General features: G+C 46.8%; 1 protein-coding gene and 1 long non-coding RNA gene across 4 annotated transcripts in view; both read left to right on the forward strand.

Annotated features, from left to right (window-relative positions):
• Window positions 1-27,988, forward strand: part of LOC137632263 (ATP-citrate synthase-like) — a 369,682-nt gene that overhangs the window by 59,989 nt on the left and 281,705 nt on the right. The window lies entirely within an intron of this gene.
• On the forward strand, window positions 338-27,894 carry LOC137632264 (uncharacterized). The gene is made up of 2 exons (XR_011042036.1): window positions 338-463; window positions 25,619-27,894. It is a non-coding gene; the product is annotated as an uncharacterized lncRNA (long non-coding RNA).

Genomic DNA, 27,988 nt, shown 5'->3' on the forward strand with positions numbered 1-27,988 from the left:
ATATTTGATCTTATGCTTTGTCTTTTCTGTTTAGTTGCATTGACAATAATATAGGAATAGATGCTCCTCAACTGAAAAGACTTAAGAGCATTGAGTTATATAAGACACATTACAGTACTGTACAGCACAGCAGTCTTGTCATATAACAGGACAGAAAGTGGAGGCTGATTCTGTTATACAAGTGAATCTTTAAGCCCTAGATTAATTCTATAATGGCTTTAAGTCTGTTCAGTCAAGGTTTGATTGTATTGATAGGATTTTATTGGTCAGAACCTGATTTATGAAGGTGTGAAATAGGTGCAATCTATATTATCAATAACCTTGAAAACTTCCAACTCTATTTGCAGGAATGAGTAGGAGTTATGCACCCAAAGTCAAAGGTGTCTGGGCTTGTCAACGCAGCTTCAACCATTCTAAATTGTGGACGACTTCCAAATTTACTTCTTATATGGGAAAATATATGGTATTTGCTTTTTATTCACACTTTCATTTGCAAATATAGTGGTCTTTTATACATTTTTTTTACGAGTAGTACTGTAGTTCCCGGAGAGTCTGCTAGTGTTTTCCAGTATTGTAATTAGTTTCTTTTGATTCGAGCAATGCTTGCAGTTATATTTAATTTCTTGAATTTCATTGAACTTACATTCTGTAATTTTGGCATCCAAAGGTTAAAAACAAAAGTCTATTACAGTAATCTCAGTTTCTCATTTTGATGATACCCCAGTTGTTGGGCATACAGTAATGTACAGTACAGTATATTAGTAGTATTGTATTCAATTTAGTTTGATTTTACTCAAGTTTATGCTTTAGGAAACATTTGTTCCTACACAAATACAAACCCTTGTTACTTCAATCAGAGAATGGTTTGAACTTGGCTGGAACTCTTTTATCAAAATGAATGAGGTGTCAGTAGATGGAGAAAGCTGACCAGAAACATCGACCCCACATAGAAGTGGGGAAAGATGTAGATAAAGAAGAAGAGGGGTCTGTAGTTACTGGTGGCCAATGGGGAGCCCCCCTCCCAGCTAGTGCACCGACTAGCCACTAGAGAGTACAAACGTACTCCTGACACACCACCTGACTATTTTGATTTTTTTGTTCAAGAAAATTGTTGGAAGTTCATTACAGGTATTTGCAAAGGAAATTAAGAAAGAAGAAAGTTTTCCCGATAACTGTAGGTGACTGACGGTGTTCTGTGTAACTTCCCAAATACTTTATACACTTCTTGTTCCTGTTGTTATTTACTCCTTTATAAATGTTGACTGGTGACAGCGATGTCATCGTAACTGATGAAATGGGACATCATTGCGTACTGTCAACATAAGGAGAACTTCAAGTTACTCCTTTACTTGTTCCATACGTTAGTCTCCACACTACTAGTTAGAAGGAAGGGCCTTCAAGCTTCTTTTCCCTATTATCGACAAAATGTCCTACAAGACCAATCAATGAGTTGGGTATACGTGACTCCTACAATTTCTCTCCTCATGGGAGAGACAGTGTTCTCCAAAGTCCCAGTGACTCCTTCACCTAAGACAAAGAAAGCGATGGTGGAATAACACACCTCCTCATTAGTGTGCACTCCTACCTGTTCGCCCACTCTCTCACTAGCGTGGTCCTTTAGGATCACCTGTTCGCTTACCCACAAGCACCCATTAGCTCTACAGGAGTGCCACCTTGCTTGTTAGTGTGCTCCTAGAGGAGCGCTACCTCACCAATTCACATGCACCAATTAGCATGCCCTCATCTGTTCATGCGCTGCTATGGGAGGTCATCCTCATTTTCTCGCTTGAGCTCACAATTTATCTTGTGTATGTGCTCTTTTCTTTGCCTATCTGCACATGCGCACACCCACAATTTCTTCTTTGAGCGTGCTCTTGTCTTTAACTGTTTGAGCATGTGCAAACCCGTGATTTCTCCTGTCCACATGCTCTTGTCTTTACATATTTGCGTATGTCCATTATTTCTCCTGTGCGGATGCTCTTGCCCTTACCTATTTGCACATGCACATACCCCCAAGTTTTCTTGTGCTGTGTGACTCATCATCTGTTCTTGCATGCAAGTGAAGTGACGTGCACACTCCTACAGGAGCAACTCCTTACATGTTCACACTCACTAATGTGCAAAAGCCCTAGAAAGCCCTCAGTTGTTTGTGCACATCCTTCCAAAGCACCACGCCCTCACCTTAACCTCCTAGAGAGCTATACTTACCCTTTTCTTAGAGCTCACATTCACCATCTAGTAAGGTAAGAAACTTGAAAATTCTATTTGTCCCGTAACTGACATACAAACCACGCTATTTAATAGGGGTTATTATTTTCGGCGTAGCTGAAATGATGAGCCATTAGAATTTTAACGAGGGTTTTCTACCCCACCGCTAGTTAGCGGGGGGTAGGGAGGGTCGCTTGCTACCCCCCCCCCCCTCACACAGACATGTGCTCGAGCTCACTTTGCTCTCTGCTCGGGTGGTAGTCAGACGTGTCCGCTCTCACCCTCGCCTCTCTGACAGCCATTAATGTCTTTTTGCTTTCTCTCCTACGGGTTTGTGTGTGAAGTTGGCCGCTGCGAACATGCGCAAATGTCCTGGATTACCCGACCGCCCTTGTGGTACATTCATGTTGGCGGTCGAAATGGACCCTCACACCCTTTGTCCTTATTGTAGGGGCCAACGGTGTGATAGTAGTAATAAGTGTGGTGAGTGCAGGGAGTGGTCTACCTTCCAGTGAGAGAGGTTTTCTTGGCGACGGAAGAAGAAGTCCAGGCGGGATATTTCTCCTTCGAAGATTTCTTTGAAAGGAGAAAATCCCAAGGACTCTTCTTCCGTTGCCCCCGAAGCTCCCACTCGATCAGTTTCTTTCGAGAGATGGTCAAGTGGTAGTGTAGACCGTAGTTCTGTTTCCCGACCTAGGGGTTCGAGAGATGGCGTTGCCTCCCCTAGCAAGGCAACTCCACCTCTTCCCCCGGGGGAGGATTTAAATGTTAATGTAACTGATTTATTCCAGCTTTGGTCTTCCTTGGGGCTCGAGGGTTTGCCCTCCAAGGAAGCCTTGATTGACATCATCCGGTTGGGTGCCGCTGTCAAGCAATTGCCGACTTTGGCAGAGGTTGATCCTCTGTCTATCGTCGACGTTATGGTGTCAGAGGTATCCAATGCGGTATCTCCTAATACCTCTGCAACTTCTCAACTAGCAGTAGCTGAAGGCTTAGTTTCTCCCGATCCTGCACAACCTACGAGGGAGAAACTAAGTCCAACAGTCTCTCCTGCCGGTGATTCTCTCCCTCAGGGGAGTTCACTCACAGAGACTCCTCTTCGGAGGACTGCTGAAGGTCAGCTTGCTGACTCAATGGCCCCCAGAGGGCGTATACGTCCCAAGGATCGCCTTCCTCTTCGCCGGAGAGGCCTTCCTTCACCTTATAAGACGGTGAGGAGGCGCCTCTTCGGTTCATCATCGTCGTTGCAGTCCGCCGCAGAAGAGCCTCGTCATAGATCTCGGACTGTTCCTGCTACTACCCTGGACCTCTCTGCAGATCGTTCGCGATCCCCTTCGGTGGAAGGTCGTCCTTACAAAGGGCACACCGAACTTCCACCCGTCAGAACTGCTGACCTGCCTTCGCCGTTCCTGGCTGCTGATGCGCTTTATGCGCCAACCAAACCTGTTTTCAAAAAACAGGCATGGGTCCCTTCAGGGCAACAAGGGCGTACGCGCCAATTAGCAAACACGTCCCTTACGCGCCATGCCAAGCATGCGCGCCAACGTTCTCCTGACCTCATTGAGGTTTCGGAAGTAGCGTGTCAACGCTCACCTGCTGCTGCCGTTCCTGAGATGACACGCCAGCGCTCACCTGCTGCCGAGGTTCCTGATAAAGCACGCCAGCGCTCACCTGCTGCCGAGGTTCCTGATAAAGCGCGCCAGCGCCTTCATCCTACTGCGCGCCATGCGCACCAGCATTCACCAACGCGACAGAGCTCGCCTGCGCGCCTACGATCTCCTGCGCGCCCACGATCTTTGGATCTGGGTGCGGTAAGGAAGTTGAGTGCTTCCCCTACTCGCCAGCGCTCGCCAACACGCCGTCTGCTTTCGCCTGTGCACCATCCCTCGCCAGTGCGCATTCACCTACACGCGCCCACGCCCCATCTCCCACAGCAGCAACGCATCGCCAGCCTGATGTGCGCCCACAAGAGGCGCGCCAACGAGCGCAGGTTCCAGCTGCACGCCCGCGCGCAAGGGATATCTCTCCTGCGCGCACGCGCCCGACGACATCTTCTGAGGCGCACGATCTCTCGCCCGCACGGGCTCTTCATCCTGATCCTGCGCACCCTCCGATGATTCCTGTGCACGCTCCTACGCGCCATCGCTTGCCCGCGCGTGACCCCGGGTATTCCCCATCGCGCGAGCGCCAGTGCTCTCCCCAGCGTGATCGTCAATATCCTCTCATGAGGCTGCAGGACAACGCGCGGCAAGGCCCCCCCCCCCCCCCCCCCCCCCCCCCTGCAAGCACAGAATAGCGCGCTCGCCGGTAGGAGGGAAAGTTCCAGAAAGGTCTAGGGACATTTCTTCTTTGTCTTCTTTTCAGGCGAACCCCCCCCCTATGTAAACTCCGCCCAGGGATCAGTCGATCCCTGTCCCTCCAGAGGGAGTGTCTGATAGGGCAGCCAGCAGCCTTGGTTTGGGGCACTGATCAGAGTGGTCACACAGGCTGTCAAGCCTGTTCTCTCTGAATTGAGCCACAAATCTTTGGCTGCGGCTACTCCCCTGAAGAGAAAAAGAGGAGTTTCGGACGTGGTGACTTCTCCGAGGACTAAGCTGTCTCCTCGTAAGCCTTCGAGGCAGGCCCTCAGGGGAGTCACGTTAGGTGAGACATTCCCTCATCGCACCAATGAGGGAAACCCCACCTCGCGCAGGAAAGTCTTCTCGGGTAGTAGCGAAGAGCCTACCTCCGTGGTTGTTGGAGTCCTGCATCCCTCCCAGGAGGGAGTCGAAGGACTCCAAGACAGTACTGAAGTCCTCGTCAACACTTAGAACGGAGCCAGCCAGTCACTCGGAGAACTTCCGTGAGTCTCCCCAAGAAGAGCCTTTGGGGACAGGAGACTTCGCTGCTAGTCCATCCGGAGGAGAGCTGCAGGAGTCAGAACATGCATTTTGGCAGGTTCTGACCCTTATGAGGACTCTCAATGGGTTTGCTGACCCAGAGTTTCTTCTTCGAGAGGGCAAAGACACGGTCTTGGACCGAGTTTTTGGGACTCAAAAACCCTCTAAGGCCACTGCAGCTTTGCCCTGATCTCAAGGGGTTAAGAATTTCAGGGACAAGATCGTAGTCCAGCTCTCTGAGATAGCCTCCTCCAGCCAAATCAGTGCCGGCAACAAGCTTCTCCCACCTCCTCGCGTGCAGCAGAGGAGGTACTTTGAGATCATAGAGGAGCCTTGTTTAGCTCTTCCCCTTCACCTTTCTTTGGAAGAGCTTACCTGGGGAGTCCCTCTTGAGAGGCTCTCCAACCGGCAGGTCTCATTCTTGGCGACTGAGATCCTTAATCAGGAAAAGGTTGCGAAGTGTGCCATGCAGGCCACTTCATGGCTGGATATCTGGTTAGGGCTAACCTTAGGTATCCTGATACATTCGGAGGATTTATCCAAAGAACGTACCAGGAAAGCTATGGAGACCTTTCTACTCTCAGGCACTCGCACGATCGAGTTTCTGGCCCACCAAGTCTCGAACTTGTGGGCAAACACCATCCTGAAACGTCGGGATGTGGTGTCTGAGAGGTTCCACCAGAAGGTCCCTAGCACCGAGATAAGCAGGCTCAGACATTCGTCTGTTATGGGAACGAACCTGTTTGAGCCTAAGGACGTGGAGCATGCTGCCGAGAGGTGGAGGAAGTCCCACCAGGACTCCCTCCTACATAGGACTTTGACATCCAACCCCTATAAGCCTCAAGCACCCCAGCAGCCCCGTCCGATCAAGACCACGAAACCGACAACGGCAGCGAAGACAGTGGTGTCTAAGCCCTTTCCTGTTAAGGACAGGAAAGGCAAGAAGCCCTCCAGGAGAGGGAAGAATCCTAGATGGAGCAGCCGAGGCCGCAAACGCTAGGATTGACAGTCCCTCTGCATGTCCACCAGTGGGGGGATGCCTTCAAAGTTGCGCAGACAGGTGGCAGCAACTCGGGGCTGATTCCTGGACGATTTCCGTAATCAGTCAGGGATATCGCATCCCGTTCACATCTCTACCTCCCCTGACGATGAATCCAATATCGTTGAGCTCCCTTGCCATGGGATCAGCAAGGGGGCAGGCCCTTCGGGCAGAAATCCAGACCATGTTGAAGAAGAGCGCTCTCAAGGAGGTCCTCGACAGGTCCCCAGCCTTCTTCAGTCGACTCTTTCTTGTAAAGAAGGCGTCTGAAGGCTGGAGACCAGTCATCGACCTCTCGGCTCTGAACAAGTTTGTCAAGCAAACTCCGTTCAGCGTGGAGACCGCAGACATGGTCAGACTTGCAGTTAGACCTCAAGACTTCATGTGTACACTGGATCTGAAGGACGCGTACTTCCAGATCCCAATCCATCCGTCTTCAAGGAAGTACTTAAGATTCAGTCTAGACAACAAGGAATACCAGTTCAAGGTGCTGTATTTCAGTCTCTCCAAAGCACCACGGGTTTTCACCAGAGTGTTCACCCTAATATCATCGTGGGCACACAGGATCGGCATCTGTCTTCTCCGTTATCTGGACGACTGGCTGATCCTAGCAGACTCAGAGTCATCCATTCTTCAACACCGAGTCAAACTTCTGGGATTTCCAGGATCTGGGGATCATGGTAAATCTCGAGAGTTCCTCTCTGCTTCCCACTCAAAGACTGGTATACCTAGGCATGATTATAGACACCAATCTCCACAAAGCCTTCCCATCAGGATAGCAAGGCTGAGGAAGGTCGCAAGCCCTTTTCTTAGACGAGAAGAGCTTCCAGCGCAATCGTGGTTACGTCTCCTTGGTCACCTCTCATCTTTGGCTCGTCTAGTTCCCAACGGTCACCTCAGAATGAGATCCCTCCAGTGGTGACTCAAGTCCTGGTGGAATCAAGGTTGCGATTCCCCGGACGTCATGATCCCTATGGTACCTGCGGAACGGACGGACTTCCAGTGGTGGGTGTCAGAAGAGAACCTACGAAGAGGAGTGGACCTTCTCGTCCTCCCCCCGGATTTGATGCTGTTTTCGGACGCCTCAAAAAAAGGGTGGGAAGCCCACGCTCTACATCACAGGACCTCAGGCCTGTGGTCACAATCAGAAAAGTGCCTCCATATATATCTTTTAGAGTTGAAGGTCGTATTCTTGGCCCTTCAGCAGTTCCAACAATACATGGTGATGAGCGACAACACCACAGTAGTGGCTTACATCAATAAGCAAGGAGGTACCTTTTCGAAGCAGCTATCCCATCTTGCAGTAGAGATATTGAGATGGACCGAAATCCACTCGATTCCACTATCGGCATGTTTCATTGCAGGCAAAAGGAATGTGCCCGCCGACAATCTGAGCAGAGCGTCTCAGATAGTGAGTACCGAGTGGTCTTTGGATCATCTAGTAGCCAACAAAGACCTGACTTTGTGGGGTTCCCCGACTGTGGATCTGTTCGCGACAGCATTGAACTTCAAGCTTCCACTATACTGCTCCCCAGTCCCAGATCCCAAGGCGCTCTGGCAAGATGCCTTCCAACAATAGTGGGACAACATCGACGTGTACGCCTTTCCCCCGTTCTGTCTAATGAGGAAGGTGCTCAACAAGACCAGAATATCGGTCAATCTTTCAATGACCCTCATAGCTCCGCTATGGCATCACGCGGAATGGTTTCCGGACCTTCTGCAATTACTAACGGAACTTCCGAGAGAACTCCCTCCGCGACACGATCTACTCAGACAACCACATGCCAACATCTTCCACAAAGCCGTAGCTTCGCTACGATTTCACGCCTGGAGACTATCCAGCATCTCCTCGCTGAGAGAGGATTTTCGCAGCAAGTTGCGATTAGGATGTCTGGACATCTGCGAAAATCATCCGCATCTGTCTACCAGGCAAAGTGGAAAGTCTTCTGTGGTTGGTGTTGTGGAAGGAGTATCTCTCCATTCGATGCCACTATTCCAGCAATAGCGGAGTTCCTCGTGTATTTGCGGGAAGAAATGCGTCTTTCAGTCTCGGCGGTGAAAGGCTATCGCTCAGCTTTCAGTCTAGCCTTCAGGCTCAAAGGTATGGACATTTCTTCCTCGCTGGAACTTTATGAAGTTATGAACATACCTGCCCTCAGTCGGAAGTGAGACCTCCTCCATGGAATGTGGTTTGAGTTCTCGGGTCTTTTAAGAGACCTCCTTATGAACCATTACGGCAGGCTTCAGATCGCCACCTAACTTGGAAGACGGTGTTCCTACTAGCTTTGGCATCGGCCAAGCGAGTCAGTGAACTTCATGGTCTCTCATATGACATCGCCCATTCAAGGGGATGGGGTGAGGTAACGTTCAAGTTCGTCCCTGATTTTATTGCTAAGACTCAGAATCCGGGGGTGCCGGACCCTTGGTTCTACTCCTTCCAGATTTCGAGTCTTCGTTCTGTAACAGATGACCCAGACCATCTCCTACTGTGTCCAGTAAGGAGTCAGAGGTTATATCTCAAAAGAACAGCTGCAGTCCGTCCTCAGGTGCAGGCATTGTTTGTTAGCTCTGGGAGGACTAAGAGGAGGGTCACCAAGAACACCATCAAAGCATGGATTCGCAGGGTGATCCATCTGTCCCTGAATCCAGACCCTCCTCCGTCACGACACCCTAGAGCACATGATGTCAGGGGCGTAGCTACGTCCCTGGCCTTCAAGAAGAATTTCTCAGTGACACAGGTTCTTCAGGCTGGGGTGTGGAAGCGTCAGACGACTTCACAGCCCACTGCCTGCAAGACGTGACCCACAGGAGGCTCGATACGTTCTCTATCGGCCCTGTGGTGGCTGCACAACAGCTGGTTTAAAACCTCAGGCTCCTTAGTGGACAAGTAGCAGAAAGTTGAGGGCATTGTTACCCGGTCTTAGTCTGCATGAATGAAAAGGTTTGTCTGGCCCTTATTCTTTTTTTCATCTTCCCCTCTCTTGGGGAAAGCAGCATCCTGGGTTCTCTACAAAGCTGACCTCAAACCACTGCAGATAAAACATGTTTCCTTGTGTTCCTAGTATTAAGCTAATACTGTCACGTCCCCATACCCTGATGACGTGGTATTGGGAGAGTCCTAGCCTAAAGTTTCCATCTAAAGGACTACAGGTCAACTTCCTAGGACGAGTCACACTCTATTATACCTTCACACACACCTTGCGTAGGCCCCAGTCCTTGCGTAGCAAGGTGCAGAGACTCCTTATTGTTGAGTGCTGACACTCAAATAATGAGTCCCCAGGCAAAGCCAAAGCCAGTACTGGCTGGGGGCCACCCTTCCTAATGGGTGAGTCACCCCTATTAAATAGCGTGGTTTGTATGTCGGTTACGAAACAAATGACAAATTCGTAGATAATTTGTATTTTTCCTAACTATACAAACCTTAGCTATTTAATCAAACTTGCCTGCCAGCCCTATCCTCCTTGAAGTCCTACCTCAAAGCAAAGTGAGCTATAGCACAGGTGTGTGAGAGGGTGGGGGGTAGCAAGCTACCCTCCCTACCCCCCGCTAACTAGCGGTGGGGTAGTAAACCCTCGTTAAAATTCTAATGGCTCGTCATTTCAGCTATGCCGAAAGTAATAACCCCTATTAAATAGCTAAGGTTTGTATAGTTAGGAAAAATACAAATTATCTACGAATTTGTCATGTTTACCAGCGCATTTTTCAAGATGAGAATACGTATCAGGAACATTCCTTCTTCCTTGATGATACATATTGGTATGTGATACAGGTGCTTATGCACTGGCTATCTGTGCTCTTTTCTCGCAAGAATTAGCATTTTCACTACCGGAGGAATAAGGAATATGCCCTTTTCTCATTTTCTGTATAACCCCTCTCTCGGTTTTGGAGGAGAGGAAAAAGATGTCTAACGAGAATCATCCCTTTGGGAACAGACATCAGCACACTGAGTTTGGTAACTTTGGTCGGTCTCATATTGAATGCAATGCCCTCAACTGAATGGTTCTACTTTACCTAAAGAGGAAAACGTCATCTAAATAAGTTTGATCAACGTAGCTGTGTCTCTCTGACGATCTCCAAATACGTGAGCAAGGTATGTACCAAGAGCAGTAATACATACCATAACTATACCCAGTGCTGACCCAGTGCTGAGAATTTCATACCAAGATCATATCCAATGCTGAGAAGTTTGTACCAAGGTCATACCGAGCACTGAATTATTCAGTATATAGGTACTCACATGCCTGTTTCTTGTGTTTCTCATTTTCTCAGTCATGAGAAAAGTTGGATACCTAGTACAGTATTGTACATTCTTGTCTCCTACGAGAGGTGAGAAGTTATGTACCGGGAGTGCTTACATCCCTGAGAATACAGTTTAGTAAGAGGCTCAGGTGTTTACGGCTCTTGCTCAGCGTTACACAATCGAACACTTCACATGTTTTTCAGTGACTCGTGTCACAGAAGTTCTTGCCTCTGCTTTGTCCTTGTTCTTTCGTTACACGATGCAATGGAAGTGGAACCTAGGATGGTTCTCATTGCTTGTAAATGTTAAGAGATTTTACTTGAACAAACAGTGAGTTTTCCTTGGGCCCTGCCCCTTTGTGTTTTGTCTTTAGGGGAAGACAGGACAGGTTGCCTCATGCTCGTTCCCCTCGATTGATGTTTCTCATCGCAATCGGAAACTTACAATCGGTTCCCGTGACCCAGGACCTTACGATTGATTACCATAATCAAAAACCTTACAATCCTTTACCGCAATCAGGAACCATGCAGTTAATTACCTTACGAATGGTTACCTCAATGGATTACCAAGATTGGGAATCATGTGAACAGGAACCATAGGATTTGGATCGGCATTTACACGTGTACCTCAAGGGTTTGTCACCTTAGACCCTCCAGGAAACTGGTTCATTGTTCCCATTTCCTGTTCCTTCGCAGTTTTCTATTGCCGGAGAGGAGGAAGGAATCACCAGACGACCAATCTGGCAGTCTCTCTATGTGATTTTGTGGGATGAGTAGGGCTATACCATAATCAAACTCCCAGTTAGTTTTTTTATGCATGTAGCATAAGATTTTTTAATTCTGACCATCCCTTGTATTCAGATCTTCCCATACTGTACCATCCTGTACGTATTACAAGGTATGTACCTAAGCCTAATAGTCGTGCATTCTCCATCATGAAGCTTAAAACTATATAATACTGTATAAGTTTTATTCCAGCTCTGACTAGATTGTAGAATACATACATACATATACCAAAGGCACTTCCCCCAATTTTGGGGGGTAGCCGACATCAACAAGAAACAAAACAAAAAAGGGGACCTCTACTCTCTACGTTCCTCCAGCCTAACCAGGGACTCAGCCGAGTTCAGCTGGTACTGCTAGGGTGCCACAGCCCAACCTCCCACATTTCCACCACAGATGAAGCTTCATACTGCTGAGTCCCCTACTGCTGCTACCTCCGCAGTCATCTAAGGCACCGGAGGAAGCAGCAGGGCCTACCGGAACTGCGTCACAACCGCTCGCCATTCATTCCTATTTCTAGCACGCTCTCTTGCCTCTCTCACATCTATCCTCCTATCACCCAGAGCTTTCTTCACACCATCCATCCACCCAAACACTGGCCTTCCTCTTGTACTTCTCCCATCAACTCTTGCATGCATCACCTTCTTTAGCAGACAGCCATTTTCCATTCTCTCAACATGGCCAAACCACCTCAACACATTCATATCCACTCTAGCCGCTAACTCATTTCTTACACCCGTTCTCACCCTCACCACTTCGTTCCTAACCCTATCTACTCGAGATACACCAGCCATACTCCTTAAACACTTCATCTCAAACACATTCAATTTCTGTCTCTCCATCACTTTCATTCCCCACAACTCCGATCCATACATCACAGTTGGTACAATCACTTTCTCATATAGAACTCTCTTTACATTCATGCCCAACCCTCTATTTTTTACTACTCCCTTAACTGCCCCCAACACTTTGCAACCTTCATTGACTCTCTGACGTACATCTGCTTCCACTCCACCATTTGCTGCAACAACAGACCCCAAGTACTTAAACTGATCCACCTCCTCAAGTAACTCTCCATTCAACATGACATTCAACCTTGCACCACCTTCCCTTCTCGTACATCTCATAACCTTACTCTTACCCACATTAACTCTCAACTTCCTTCTCTCACACACCCTTCCAAATTCTGTCACTAGTCAGTCAAGCTTCTCTTCTGTGTCTGCTACCAGTACAGTATCATCCGCAAACAACAACTGATTTACCTCCCATTCATGATCATTCTCGCCTACCAGTTTTAATCCTCGTCCAAGCACTCGAGCATTCACCTCTCTCACCACTCCATCAACATACAAGTTAAACAACCACGGCGACATCACACATCCCTGTCTCAGCCCCACTCTCACCGGAAACCAATCGCTCACTTCATTTCCTATTCTAACACATGCTTTACTACCTTTGTAGAAACTTTTCACTGCTTGCAACAACCTTCAACCAACTCCATATAACCTCATCACATTCCACATTGCTTCCCTATCAACTCTTATCATATGCTTTCTCCAGATCCATAAACGCAACATACACCTCCTTACCTTTTGCTAAATATTTCTCGCATATCTGCCTAACTGTAAAAATCTGATTCATACAACCCCTACCTCTTCTAAAACCACCCTGTACTTCCAAGATTGCATTCTCTGTTTTATCCTTGATCCTATTAATCAGTACTCTACCATACACTTTTCCAACTACACTCAATAAACTAATACCTCTTGAATTACAACACTCATGCACATCTCCCTTACCCTTATATAGTGGTACAATACATGCACAGACCCAATCTACTGGTACCATTGACAACACAAAACACACATTAAACAATCTCACCAACCATTCAAGTACAGTCACACCCCCTTCCTTCAACATCTCAGCTTTCACACCATCCATACCAGATGCTTTTCCTACTCTCGTTTCATCTAGTGCTCTCCTCACTTCCTCTATTGTAATCTCTCTCTCATTCTCATCTCCCATCACTGGCACCTCAACACCTGGAACAGCAATTATATCTGCCTCCCTATCATCCTCAACATTCAGCAAACTTTCAAAATATTCCGCCCACCTTTTCCTTGCCTCCTCTCCTTTTAACAACCTTCCATCTCCATCTTTCACTGTCTCTTCAATTCTTGCGCCGGCCTTCCTTACTCTCTTCACTTCTTTCCAAAACTTCTTCTTATTCTCTTCATATGACTGACCCAGTCCCTGACCCCACCTCAGGTCAGCTGCCCTCTTTGCCTCACGTACCTTGCGCTTTACTTCCATCTTTTTCTCTATATTTTTCATACTTCTTTATACTATTACTCTGCAGCCATTCTTCGAAAGCCCTCTTTTTCTCTTCCACTTTTACCTTCACTCCTTCATTCCACCATTCACTGCCCTTCCTCATGCTGCCTCCAACAACCTTCTTGCCACATACATCACTTGCTATCCCAACAAAATTTTCTTTTGCTAACTTTCACACCTCCTCTAAATTACCAGTTTCTCTTACTCTCACCTCGTCATATGCCATTTTCAACCTTTCCTGATATTTACTTTTTACCCCCGGTTTTATTAACTCTTCAACCCTCACTAGCTCCCTTTTATATCCACCTACTCTATTCCCCCACTCTTTTGCTACAACTAATTTTCCTTCCACCAAAAAATGATCAGACATACCGTTAGCCATACCCCTAAACACGTGCACATCTTTCAATCTTCCAAACATTCTTTTAGTTATCAACACATAATCCATTAATGCCCTTTCTACTACTCTTCCATTTGCCACTTTTACCCATGTATACTTATTTTTATCTTTCTTTTTAAAAAAGCTAGCACTTATTACCATCTCTTGTTCAACACACATATCTACCAGTCTCTCACCACTCTCATTTTCACCTGGTACGCCATACTTCCCAATGACACCTTCTACCTCTCCAGCGCCCACTCTAGCATCAAAGTCACCCATAACAACTACATAATTCCTTCTACCCAGTCCTTCTACACACCTAGTTAATTCATTCCAGAACTCATTCCGCTCTTCTTCACTTTTCTCACTACCTGGCCCATACGCACTGACAAACGCCCAACATTCCCTACCCAACCTAACCCTTACCCACATTAACCTAGATGATATCTCCTTCCATTCCACTACTTTACCTGTCATCCATTCACTCAGCAATAAAGCCACACCCTCTCTCGCTCTTCCCCTTTCAATCCCAGACACTCTACCAGACATTTCACCAAACATCACTTCATCCTTTCCTTTCATCTTTGTCTCACACAAGGCCAATACATCCATCCTTCTACTTCTAAACATACTTCCAATCTCACATCTTTTACTCTCTATCGTACTACATCCACGCACATTCAAACACCCCAAAACTAGAGTGCGGGGAGCAGTCACTCTCCCCCCAGCTCCATCTCTTTTATGATGTCTCACAGGAATTTCAATTCAGGAGAGGGGGTTCCCAGCCCCCTCGTCCCGTCCCTTTTAGTCGCCTCTTACGACACGCAGGGATAACGTTGGCGCTATTCTAATTGTTTTATGCCCCCGCGGCCACAGATTGTAGAATGATCTTCCTTATTAGTTAGCTGAATCGATGGAGCTTCAGAAGTTTAAACATGCAACAAATATTTTTATGTTGAAGTCTGACATAATTCTCTCTTCTAAATTTATATATGACATCTTTTTTAACATTGTGACTGATCATAAGATATTTTTATATTCATTCACTAATTCTCATGTGTGATTTATTTATTTCCTCATTCCTTTCCTTTCTGGACTATTTTTGCTGTTGGAGCCCTCAGGCTTAAAGCATCCTATTTTTCTAACATGGGTTATAGCTTAGCTAGTAATAATGGTTATAATAATAATAAACTCAGTCGTGCTTGAAGCATTGGAACAGGCGGCCTCTCAAATCTGATCTCAGCACTCGTACAAGTACTTGTACACTCGCAGTTGTCAGGAAGGATCCTCTTTAATCTAGTTCTCTTGTGTATTTTCTTCAGTAAAAAGGCACCATAGATGACAACCCGTAGGGCTACTTAGTATGGCATTTCTGATTTCCTCTGTGTAATGTAATTCCTTACACTATAATGATCAATAGGCTTCTCTCATACACCCTTCCCACAGAAGCTACTTCCAAAGCCAGCGTCCAAGCTACATCAGGGTTCCTCTACTTCGTGCTGCATTATGACTTGGTTTGTCAACCCCAAATAAGAGAAAGTTTATAGACTTTATACGATCGAACTCCAAGAATGAAAATTTTTCAACTCACCATTCATATGCCTCATGGGCCCTTTGAAACCTATAGAGAAAAAGGGTACGATTGCCTCCCCTTTGCCAAACAGGGAAGCCAATAGAGCTTACATCTCTTATGGAAGGCAATGGTACAAAAGCTGCAGCCCCAGGTCCCAAGGAGGGAGCAGACATCTGGAGTAATAGTGGATGAAGGCACAAGCAGGTCTCCTCTTCCATATATCAGTTACCACTAAGGGCCCAGGTCTTTCAAGGATAACTATTACAACATCCCTATTGCACCTTTAGCGGCTGAAGAAGACTCCAGTGCCCACTGGTCCATTCTGCTGTTCCATACTCTTCCTCCTCTCGAAAGGCTCGGACAGTGCTCCATCAGTTCACCTGTAACCTGGCCTTACATGTAGAACGATAGGGGAAGGAAAGAAAGGATCACAGAATTCCATGACTTTCTGTTACATGTCACTCAGGATTGGGAGCTACTCAACATTCCAGACCTGCTTGCTGATTTGCTAGAGATCAATCAAAACTTTCCCTCTACTGTCTGTAACTCAGGTGACAGGAGAGCTGCGGAGAAGGTTTCTGGACTCCAGTATACACCTACGAATGGAATAGTCGACGGAATTGGAGGCATTGGTATTCCTGCTTGGTTTCCCACGTGTAGCAGCGTATGATCCATCATGAGAATGATGACCACTCTGTCTCAGTACATTTGAAGAGCATGTACCATTGGATCCATTCTCTGTTCTACAAGATGTTTTCTCGGCTTTTTCTTTGGGAAAAGAGGCTACCAGTTCAAAGCCTGGTGCATTGGACTGTCTGCTACTCTGGAAGTGTTCAAACCTGTCTCTTTTGAGCACTCTGTCAGCACTCATCTACAGACGGGTCTCAGCAATTCCTCCTTTCTACCCTCTTATGGAGGAATCACTTCAGCATCTAAACAGGATCCCTACTTCGGTCCCAGACATCAGGTGTAATTTTTACGAGTACTTTAGCATGACAGCAGCTACAGTGGGCTTCCTGACAAATGATCATAGCAACAGTGTAAAGGTAACTATTTCTACACCGTCTTCTGGATCAGCAAATACAATGCCCTCCAAAACTTTCTCCATTGATCAAAAGGCTAGTTCTGCACAGCTGCTTCCCTAGGAGTAGTTCCTGGAGCTTTAATGTTTGACAACCAGCTCCCCCTACCTTCAGGTTGGTTGGCAACAGGAATATAGGGCGATCTACCCTAGTAGTTACATGACTATGTCCTAACTACTCCTATGCTCCGAGAATCTACTGGCCACAGACATAGGGGAGGAGGGATGATGCATTCACCTTGGTTTCCTCCCGGGTAGAGAATGTAATCAATGGAAGGAACGGACCTGCTTCTCATCTACTGAGAATACCCTCTACTTTACAAGTTTTCCTAAAACTTTGATAGAGCATTTGGTTCCGAGGATGGCCGACAAAACTTTGTTAGTGTCCAAAGTTACAAAGGGGCCCGTTCATAAACCCTTCTTAAGTAGGCGCGCTCTTTTGAATTTAAGACATGATGCATTTGCACAAGGTTCTCTCATCCAAGATCATTCTTTGGGCAAATACACTTAATTGACTGTCCCAGTTTAGAGGTTTTAGGTTATTCCTACATCATTGTGTTGTAGAAAGGCTTTGTTTCTCTCCATCATTAGACTTGTTCGCCAGGAAGTAGGACAGGAAACTTCCGGGATTCTCCTAGTCGCAGACTGTTGGCGAAGCTCGAAGGAACTTTACATCTCCGGGAATCATACACACACCTTTCCACCGCTCTTTTTTTTTTTTTTTTTCCCCTGTTTCAGTAATTCCTCAACAGTTGATTGAAGACATACAGATTCAGTGATCATGTTTCCACGCAGCCACATGCCAGTTGGTACCCAGATTAGTTGTTTGTCTTACTTTCTTCATCAGGGCACCTTCTCAGTTATCGAGGTAATGATATCGCTCAGTCCCCGTTCAAAGTATTCAAGTTGGATTCACACCTAGATTCTTGTTGAGGGAAGACAGGTGACAATCTTAACCTTCTAGATAGCCCTAGCTGCTTGAAGCATTTTCACGAGTTCTCAAGTTTCTTAAATGGACCTGCTGAATCATTTTATTTCAAACAGCCCCTCAAAATTATTTATGTCTCCTATCCTTTATATTTTGGTCATGTACAAAAAGAAAAAGATTTGTCATAATTTGCTAAGCTCCTCTGTGTTCTGCCCAGTAATAATTCTAGTAGGCTTTAGTATACTGTAGAAGTGGCTTAACGTCTAGTTCTGTTGAAAGGTTTGTTTTATGAATAGAACTTACCTGGCAGTTATATATATATAGCTTAGTCTCTGATGTCCGGCAGAATTTTTCAAAACTCGCGGCAACCGCTGTGGTGGTGGTTGTGCGGTTAGGTGGTTAACAACCCTTACAGGGTGGTACTTGGAATCATTCCCGTTTTCTGTTCCTCAGATCATCTCTGCCGGTTGGACTGACAACATCGTTGGTCCGCCATTGGATTTTTTCGTTTCGCTTTCCGTGTCGCTGTACCGGACTTATTTTTGGTGAAGTACATTGACTTGGGGTTTTGGCAATCGCTTTTGTGTTTATTCTGTTATTACTGTTTTGTTTAATATGAGTGAGAAACTTCATTTTCGTGTGTGTAAATGAGGAATGCAAGTTGAGTTTACCGTTCGGTAGACCCTCACACTGTTTGTTTGGGTTGCAGGGGTTTTGATCGTGCACTTGATGAAAGGTGCAAGGAATGTGAGGTTTTGAGCGAGAAAGAATGGTTAGCTATGAAGCGCTATGTGCACAAGTTAGAGCTAGATAAAGTCAGGAGGTCTTTGAGATCTAAATCTAAATCTGCTAGTGAGCGTAGTTCAGATATTTCTATTGACCCATTAATTAATTCCTCTTTGGAAGTTGAACCTTCCCCTGAGGTAGTAACTCCTGCCCCTTCTACAGGAACGGTATCTGCGGATGACCCTCAGTACGCCAGGATGGCGGCTGAGTTGAAGGCTATTAAAGACCAACTTTCAGCCTTAAAAGGTAAGAGTGAGAGTGAGATTAGTGCTAGTGAAAGGGCAGTGGAGGTGGCGACTGATCGAACCTGTCATTACCCTAGGTCTAGACCTCTACCAAGCTCCCAGGACCAAGGGAGAAGGTACGTCAACGGCCGTAAGGGAGTGAGAGGTACGTATCCTCGGTCAGCCGTCGTCTCAGACAGTCTTGTTGCATTTTCCCAGGCTGCTCTTGACCGCCAAGGAAAAGGCGTGTCGGAAGTGATGGTGTCCTCCCCGAACCCCTCTCCCAGACGCAAATGGCAGTATGAGGCTTCGAGACCAACCAAGAGGAGGTGAAACCGAACTGAACAGACTCGTTCTCCCTGTTCAAGTAACGCCAAACCTTGTCCTTCTGAGGATGACTTGGACTCCATTCCAGTGAAAAGGCCAAAGCCGAGAGACGAAAGTCAAGACAGACCGTCCAGAGATCCTTCTCCTTCAACCAGCGCTACTCGACAGCCATCGCCTAAGGAACTGCAGGATCCAGCAGCAGTCGCTAAGTCGTTTATGACTGTTCTGCAAAAGCAGCTTTTTTCTTTGGTTCAAGCTTTTAGCCGCCCTTCCCCCCAGTAGGACACAGACATAAGGACGACTCTTTACCAGTCAAGAAATCGGCCTCTTAAGAGGGAACGGAGTTCCTCTCCCAGGGAACCTCGGCGCGATTCGTCAAAGGCGAGGTACCGCGCTTCTTTGTCATCGACTCGTCTCCAAAACGCTGGCGATTCTCGACATCAGGACGATTCCATCTCTTGCTCGCGGCGCTAGGACGATTCCATCTCTCACTCGCAGTGCCAGGACGATTCCAGCCTGCTTCTCCAGGACGATTCCGCTTTTCGTCGCCAGGACGATTGCAGCTCTCGGCGCAAGGACGCTTCCAACTCTCGGCGCCAGGACGCATCTGTCTACCGCCTCAAGGACTCTTCTAGCGCTCGGCGCCAGGACGATTCCAGCGCGCAGCGCCAGGACGATTCCAGCGCGCAGCGCCAGGATGCATACAGCCCTCTCCTAGAGGACGCATCCTACAATTTGCCTCTTTCGGATGCAGGTGAACCTTCAGCCCGAAGAGAGACTGTAGTAGAGGTGGGACAAGATCTTGAGGATGTCTCAGAGGATGAAGACAAGCCTGCGAAAGCAGCTGGGGATTGTTAGATTCTCTCTCGCCTCCCTCCTTGAGCTTTATGGGGAGGAGTTTCAACCTGCTGCCCTTCGTTCTCCTCAATCGCAGTTTAGCAGGAAGAAGGCCAAAAAGCAGTCAGCCTTCATCAAAATGAAGCTCTCCATCTCTGCCAGGAAGGCTCTAGGTAAAGTTTATGAATGGATGAAGGAGCATAGACAAGTGGTTAAGACCACCTTCTCTTTTCCACCAGCTCGACTTGCTTCGAAGGCGGGCATGTGGTACGAGACCGGAGAACCTCTAGGACTGGGAATTCCTGCCTCCTCCCAGGGGGACTTCTCTGGTATTGACGACTCTGCCAGAAGGCATGCCCTTAACTCGGCGAAGGTTATGTGGTCAATGCCTGAGCTTGACCACGTCGTCAAGGGGATTTTCCGAGCCTTGGAAGTCTTTTTGGACTGGTCTCTAGGTACTCTGGCCAGGAAAACTGAACAAATGGAGGTAACAGAAGACCTTACTAGTATTCTGACATGCATGGACAAACTCTTAGGGATGGGTCTAATGAGTTGGCTTCCCTTTTTTCGGCAGTGCAGTCACGCATGCACCCGTGCTGCCGGACTCAGCTGACCAGCCAATTCCTACTCCTTTGCCGCTTCCTCCTCAGTATTCAGACGATGGACTCTCTGATGATGACGACGCTGCACACCTTGATGACCCGCACACGGACATCGACGAACCCAAGACCACGCCTCCCTCCTTGGACTTTAGGAAAGTTCTTGCACTGTTCAAGGAGATGTATCCTGATCAGTTTGTTTCTGCAGCCCCACGCTCTCCTCCATCTGAGTTCGCTTTAGGCACGCAGTCATCCGCGCCTGCCTTTACGAAGCTTGTCCTCGCCCGCTCGTCCAAGAGAGCTTTAAGAGTGTTGGGAGATTGGATGCAGTCCAAAAAGCACCTTGGGAAGACAGCGTTCTTGTTTCCCCCTGCGAAACTCGCTTCCAGATCGAGCGTCTGGTATGCCACGGGAGAAGTTCTCGGCTTGGGAGTTCCTGCCTCTGCCCAGGGCGACTTCTCAAGTCTAGTAGACTCTCCCCGCAGGCTAGCCATGAGACGCTCCAAGATTTGTTGGACTCCTTCAGACTTAGACCATCTGATGAAAGGAGTGTTCAGAGCCTTCAAGGTTTTTAACTTTTTGGATTGGTGTTTGGGAGCGTTGAGCAGGAAGACCTCCCCTTCTGACAAGGAAACTTCCATGCTCGTTATGTCCTGCATGGACAAGGCCATACGGGACGGTTCCAGTGAGCTTGCGGCTTCGTTCGTTTCCGGGGTCCTCAAGAAACGGGAAAACCTTTGCTCCTTCTTGTCAGCTGGAGTAACACAATGTCAGAGATCGGAACTTATGTTTGCTCCTCTCTCAAAGGGCCTTTTCCCAGAGGAGTTGATCAAGGAGATTGCTGCCTCCTTGATTCAAAAAGACACGCATGACCTGGTTGCGTCATCTGCCCGCAAAGCCACCCCTTTGCCTACCGTGTCTAGACCCAGGATGGATACTCCAGCGTCAAGATTTATTCCGCCCTTTCGTGGTAGAGCCTCCAGCAGAGGAGGTGCTCGTGCCGAAGGTAAACGTGGGAGTAAGAAGAAAGGTACCAAGTCCTTCAGAGGTAGAGTCTGACTGCCACCTTCTTCAGACAGCAGTGGGAGCCAGACTCAAGAACTACTGGCAGGCCTGGGAGAACAGGGGCGCAGATGCACAATCTGTGAAGTTGCTCAGAGAAGGGTACAAGATCCCGTTCTTGCGCAAGCCCCCTCTAGCAACGACTCCCATCGACCTCTCTCCCAGGTACAGAGAGGAGGACAAGAGACTAGCTTTGAAGCAAGAGGTGTCTCTCTTACTAGAAAAGGGAGCGATAGTCAAAGTCCGGGACCATCAATCTCCGGGCTTCTACAACCGTCTCTTCTAAGTGGTAAAGAAGACAGGAGGGTGGAGACCGGTGCTAGACGTCAGTGCTCTGAATGTCTTTGTCACAAAGCAGACGTTCGCCATGGAGACGACAAAGTCTGTTCTAGCAGTGGTCAGGAAGGAAGACTGGATGGTTTCTTTAGACCTCAAGGACGCTTACTTTCACGTCCCCATCCACCCAGATTCCCAACCTTTTCTAAGGTTCGTTTACGGGAAGGTTGTCTACCAATTTCAAGCCCTGTGCTTTGGCCTATGCACGGCGCCTCTTGTCTTTACGAAACTGATGAGGAATTTTGCCAAATTCCTGCATTTAGCAGACATCAGAGCCTCCCTCTATTTGGACGACTGGCTTCTAAGAGCTTCGTCCAGTCGTCGCTGTCTGGAGAATCTAAAGTGGACTCTAGATCTGACCAAGGAATTGGGTCTCCTGGTCAATATGGAAAAGTCCCAACTGGTCCCATCCCAAACTATAGTGTACCTAGGGATGGAGATTCACAGTCAAGCTTTTCGGGCTTTTCCGTCGGCCCCCAGAATAAGTCAAGCCCAAGGATGCATCCAGAACATGCTAAAGAAGGACCGATGTTCAGTCAGACAGTGGATGAGTTTGATAGGGACGCTTTCATCACTGGACCAGTTCATTGCGTTAGGGAGACTGCACCTCCGTCCCCTTCAATTTCACCTAGCTGTTCACTGGAGAAAGGACAAGACGCTAGAAGCGGTCTCGATTCCCATTTCCGAGAAGATGAAGTCATCACTGACTTGGTGGAAGGACAACATCAACCTCAGAGAGGGTCTGCCCCTGGCTGTTCAGACCCCCAACCACGTTCTCTTCTCGGACGCATCGGACACGGGCTGGGGTGCGACATTAGACGGTCGGGAATGCTTGGGCACTTGGAACTCGGAGCAAAGAACGTTACATATCAACTGCAAGGAGCTACTGGCAGTTCATCTGGCCTTGAAAAGCTTCAAGTCTCTCCTTCTAGACAAGGTGGTGGAGGTGAACTCCGACAACACCACGGCCTTGGCGTACATCTCCAAGCAAGGAGGGACCCATTCTATGACGTTGTACGAGATCGCAAGGGACCTCCTCACCTGGTCAAGAGATCTAAACCTGTCTCTAGTAACGAGGTTCATTCAAGGCAACATGAATGTCATGGCGGACCGCCTCAGTCGGAAGGGTCAAATCATCCCAACAGAATGGACCCTTCACAAGAATGTGTGCAAGAGACTATGGGCCACATGGGGCCAACCTACCATAGATCTCTTTGCAACCTCGATGACCAAGAGGCTCCCAAATTATTGCTCGCCAATCCCGGACCCAGCAGCAGTTCATATAGATGCTTTTCTTCTGGATTGGTCACATCTAGACCTTTATGCATTCCCCCCGTTCAAGATTGTCAACAAGGTACTGCAGAAGTTCGCCTCTCACGAAGGGACAAGGTTGACGTTGGTTGCTCCCCTCTGGCCCGCGAGAGAATGGTTCACCGAGGTACTGCAATGGCTGGTGGACGTTCCCAGAACTCTTCCTCTAAGAGTGGACCTTCTACGTCAGCCACACGTAAAGAAGGTACACCCAAGCCTCCACGCTCTTCGTCTGACTGCCTTCAGACTATCGAAAGACTCGAGAGCTAGAGGCTTTTCGAAGGAGGCAGCCAGGGCGATTGCTAGAGCAAGGAGGACATCCACTCTTAGAGTCTACCAGTCGAAGTGGGAAGTCTTCCGAAGCTGGTGCAAGTCGGTATCAGTATCCTCAACCAGTACCTCTGTAACCCAAATAGCTGACTTCCTATTATACCTGAGGAAGGAAAGATCTCTTTCAGCTCCCACGATCAAAGGTTACAGAAGCATGTTGGCAGCAGTCTTCCGTCACAGAGGCTTAGATCTTTCCAACAACAAAGATCTACAGGACCTCCTTAAGTCTTTTGAGACCTCGAAGGAGCGTCGTTTGGCCACACCAGGTTGGAATTTAGACGTGGTACTAAGATTCCTTATGTCAGAAAGGTTCGAGCCACTACAATCAGCCTCCTTTAAAGATCTCACTTTAAAGACTCTTTTCCTCGTCTGCTTAGCAACAGCTAAAAGAGTCAGTGAGATACACGCCTTCAGCAGGAACATCGGATTTTCATCTGAAACGGCTACATGTTCTTTACAGCTTGGTTTTCTAGCCAAAAACGAACTACCTTCTCGTCCTTGGCCGAAATCGTTCGATATTCCAAGCCTTTCTAATTTGGTTGGAAATGAACTAGAAAGAGTCTTATGCCCTGTTAGAGCTCTTAAGTTCTATTTAAGACGAACTAAACCTTTACGAGGACAGTCAGAAGCTTTATGGTGTGCTATTAAGAAACCTTCTTTACCTATGTCAAAGAATGCTGTTTCCTATTATATCAGACTGTTGATACGAGAAGCTCATTCCCATCTGAATGAGGAAGACCATGCTTTGCTGAAGGTAAGGACACATGAAGTTAGAGCTGTCGCAACTTCAGTGGCCTTTAAACAAAACAGATCTCTGCAGAGTATAATGGACGCAACCTATTGGAGAAGCAAGTCAGTGTTCGCGTCTTTTTATCTTTAAGATGTCCAGTCTCTTTACGAGAACTGCTACACCCTGGGACCATTCGTAGCAGCGAGTGCAGTAGTGGGTGAGGGCTCAACCACTACATTCCCCTAATTCCATAACCTTTTTTAATCTTTCTCTTGAAATGTTTTTATTGTTGTTTTTTGGGTTGTCCGGAAGGCTAAGAAGCCTTTCGCATCCTGGTTGATTTGGCGGGTGGTCAAATTCTTTTCTTGAGAAGCGCCTAGATTAGAGGTTTTGATGAGGTCCTTTAGTATGGGTTGCAACCCTTGATACTTCAGCTCCTAGGAGTCGCTCAGCATCCTAAGAGGATCGCGAGGCTCAGTAAGGAAGACGTACTTAAAAAGGCAGAGTAATTGTTCAAGTCGACTTCCTTACCAGGTACTTATTTATTTTATGTTTGTTATTTTGAATAACTGCTAAAATGAAATACAAAATACTTAGCTCATAATAATGTAAACATGTAATGCTGGTCTCTACCCACCCCCCTGGGTGTGAATCAGCTTATATGATCACCGGCTAAGTTTAATATTGAAAAATGTTATTTTTATTAGTAAAATAAATTTTTGAATATACTTACCCGGTGATCATATATTAAAGGACCCTCCCTTCCTCCCCAATAGAGACCCAGTGGACCGAGGAGAAAATTGGTTCTTTGTTTACTTGGAGTACTAAGTACCTGCTCGACAGATGGCGCTGTTGATGTACACCCCCACCTGCATAGCGATCGCTGGCGTATTTTGACCGTAGGTTTTTCTGTCGGGCAGCAGAGCTGCAGCTTATATGATCACCGGGTAAGTATATTCAAAAATTTATTTTACTAATTTTAACATTTTAGTATAGAATTTTTTAGTATAGATTTTTGTGCAAGAGGTTATAGTATCCTTTTAAGTTGTATTTATGTTCATATGAAAAACAACTTTTAACAATGTAATGAATCCTCATCACAGGTCTGCATTAAAAGATCATACTTATTTCATTAAGCAAGGGAAAGGATATGCACCTTTAAGTGGTGTACTTTAGCCCCCTATTTTAGCTCTGCTAAGCTATTCCTAATTAATGTCAGCATTTTGCTTACTTATAAGAGCGTGTTTGTGAATCACCGGTAGGGATCAAGTGTCATTGTTAAATCTGGTGTTAAGGTATTTTACTTTGTTCTTGGTAACAAGTTATTTTACTTTGTTATATGGTAGTTATCTACAGTATATGTACTTTTATACTGTATCTCAGAGGATAGGCAATATTGGTTTTTCTTAATTTGGACTTTACCAATGTTTATTGACCTATTGATACTGCAGGACTGGATTATCATATGTTCATTATTAATGTTTTTTTTAGCTGGAAGGAAATTGAAACATATATATATTTTTTTTTTAATTGAAACCTATAAAGTACTTATCTCAATCATGTTAAAGACTGACTACATTTTCCTTTCATTTTAAGACTAAGAATTCTACATCAACTCTTATCATTGCAGGGGTAACACTGGAGGACTGTGGATTGGTCTTGAAACAACCTGCACCAAGAGAAGACAATGGGGTCCCACATGTGTACATTTCCATGCTCTTGCTCTGCTTTTCCTAAGGAAGTCTGTCTCTATCATGAGCGAACTGGTTCTCACCAGCTACTGTAGTAGAGTAGAAAGATGTAGTGGGCAATGCATCCAAAGCAGCTGTACACAGCGAGTGTGATAGCTGTACCAACTGAAGACTGAGAGCACTGGCATGATCATTGGCAAGGAAATGCAACAAGCCATAACAAACACCTGTACTGGTGCATGCAGGTAAGGTGGCAACCCCCTGTATCTATTGCCTCGCCACCAGGGCATAGCTTACTGGCAACGGGCAGCGTGGCCGGGGTATTTGTGGTGTCAATGCATGATGCCCTGGCAAGTAAGGTCTTGCAAACTCGCTGTGGTGAGCTCAGTGTATAGCTGAAACCACGGGCAGATCTACGTCAGGCAGAGAAGGTCCTCCACCTGGCTAGGATTGGTGTACATGATGCAAGACTTGCCAACGAGACTAAGGTCTGCCTTGGAGAAAAGTACTCTTACTCCCCCTCCCTCCCACAATAGGTCTGCGAGAAGTTCGTTCAAAGAGGCCCCTCCTCCTATGCGAGAAGTTCATTCAAAGAGGCGAAGGAACCAGAGTTGTTGCTACACTGGTGTACAGGCAGAACAGCAAGTTCTCCCTCATGAGGTCGGAACACAAGGCGAAGATCCTGAAAGAACTAGCCTCACAAGACACCAAGGGACTTGTTGTGTCCTTCCTGCCTCATTAGTCGTCTAGCTTCGCAAACCTACGCTCCGAAGAGCTACAGCGAGGCATCAACCATACATTTGTGGAAGCTTGAGGGAGCAACCACTCGGCATGGGACACCTCTCTCACGAAGGAGAAAGCCGCAGGTCACCTGGTGGTGAACCTCTGGCCAGTGCAGTACCCTCAACGTGCATAACAAGGTCAAGTTGATGGGGGGCCATCCACTGCATGCTGCTAAGCTTAGCTGGATGGTCAAGCAGAAGTCGAGAGTAGCAAAGAGACAAGAGAAGCTCCTTTGGTATACAGACTCCCAAGTGTCTGGGAGCACATCGAAGTCAACCTCTGGGGAGGCAGCTGTTTGTTGCACAGGAAAAGCCACATCTCGTCAGCAGAGATCCCCCACCCCCTATGGCTGAGGCCGGCTATGCTTCTCCAAGGGAAATAATGGAGTCCTCAGAACTGCAAGGATGAACAGAAGGTCAAAAGCCCACCACTCTTACCCAACCTGAGCAAAGTCAGTGTAACGGGAACAAACTGACAGTAAGAACAGCATGGTTACTTTGCCTTTGAGAATATAGACTTGATGGGGAAGAGCCCTCTCAGCCAACTCCTTCCGGCGTCTACTGTATCACTGCCATTGGGAGGGTGGCCACTCGCTACAAGTAGATTCTAACATACTGGAGTGACCATTGCATGCAGGGAAACTCCTGCAAGATTCCATCTATATGGCCAACTAAAGTGCCGCACCGACTTCTTCAAATGCCCAGGCTAACTCTGCATCGTGGAGCCTAACATACAGTCACCTGAAAGAAAGTGTCATCAATGTTAAAAGTGCGAGTGTGAGCAAAGCAACCAGTCTACCTCCCGCTAGCTAGGGGTGTGTAATTACACAGCTAAAAATCTATTGGCCAGTTTCAGCAATTGCCGAATGGGTTTGTAATTAGAGCTGAAACAATTCAATACTTAACTGAGATTTATATGCAATTCTTTCAAAGAAAGGAACAATTTAAAAATCTAAATTACAAAACATTTTCCATTTCATACAAGACTTATTTTAATTAATCGACCAAAGATAATCAGCGATACTAAAGCTAAAATTACACTAAATGCATAAACATCTCCAAGTTTCACCTCAAGATAAACGCATATGTGGTTCCTATAATGGAAATATGTAAAAACATTTTTCTATAAGTGGAAAGAAAAGTAACCTAACAGTTTCAGTGATATTACCAAACCTACATACACCAGCTAATGACCATAAAGATCCGAGTGCCTCAGTTGAGGAATTTTACAGTTGACAAAAGCAACAAATATCCTCCCCCCTCCCTCTGCATAAATCTAGTACTTTAGTTAGTATTAGGTTGGCCAGGGTACCAGTCACATGAGGTACTACTACTGGAGAGTTATTGGGGTCCTTTGACTCGCCAGACAGGAATACTTTGGATTCATCTCTCAGGCTACGGCTCTTTCCTTTTGCCTACATATACAACAAATAGTCTGTCCTATTCTTTACATTCTCCTCTGACCTCACACTTGACAACACTTGATTACCAAACATTCCTTTGCTAAAGGGGTTAACTAATGCAATG

Source organism: Palaemon carinicauda, chromosome 41, assembly GCF_036898095.1.
Source record: "Palaemon carinicauda isolate YSFRI2023 chromosome 41, ASM3689809v2, whole genome shotgun sequence".
NCBI lineage: Eukaryota > Metazoa > Arthropoda > Malacostraca > Decapoda > Palaemonidae > Palaemon > Palaemon carinicauda.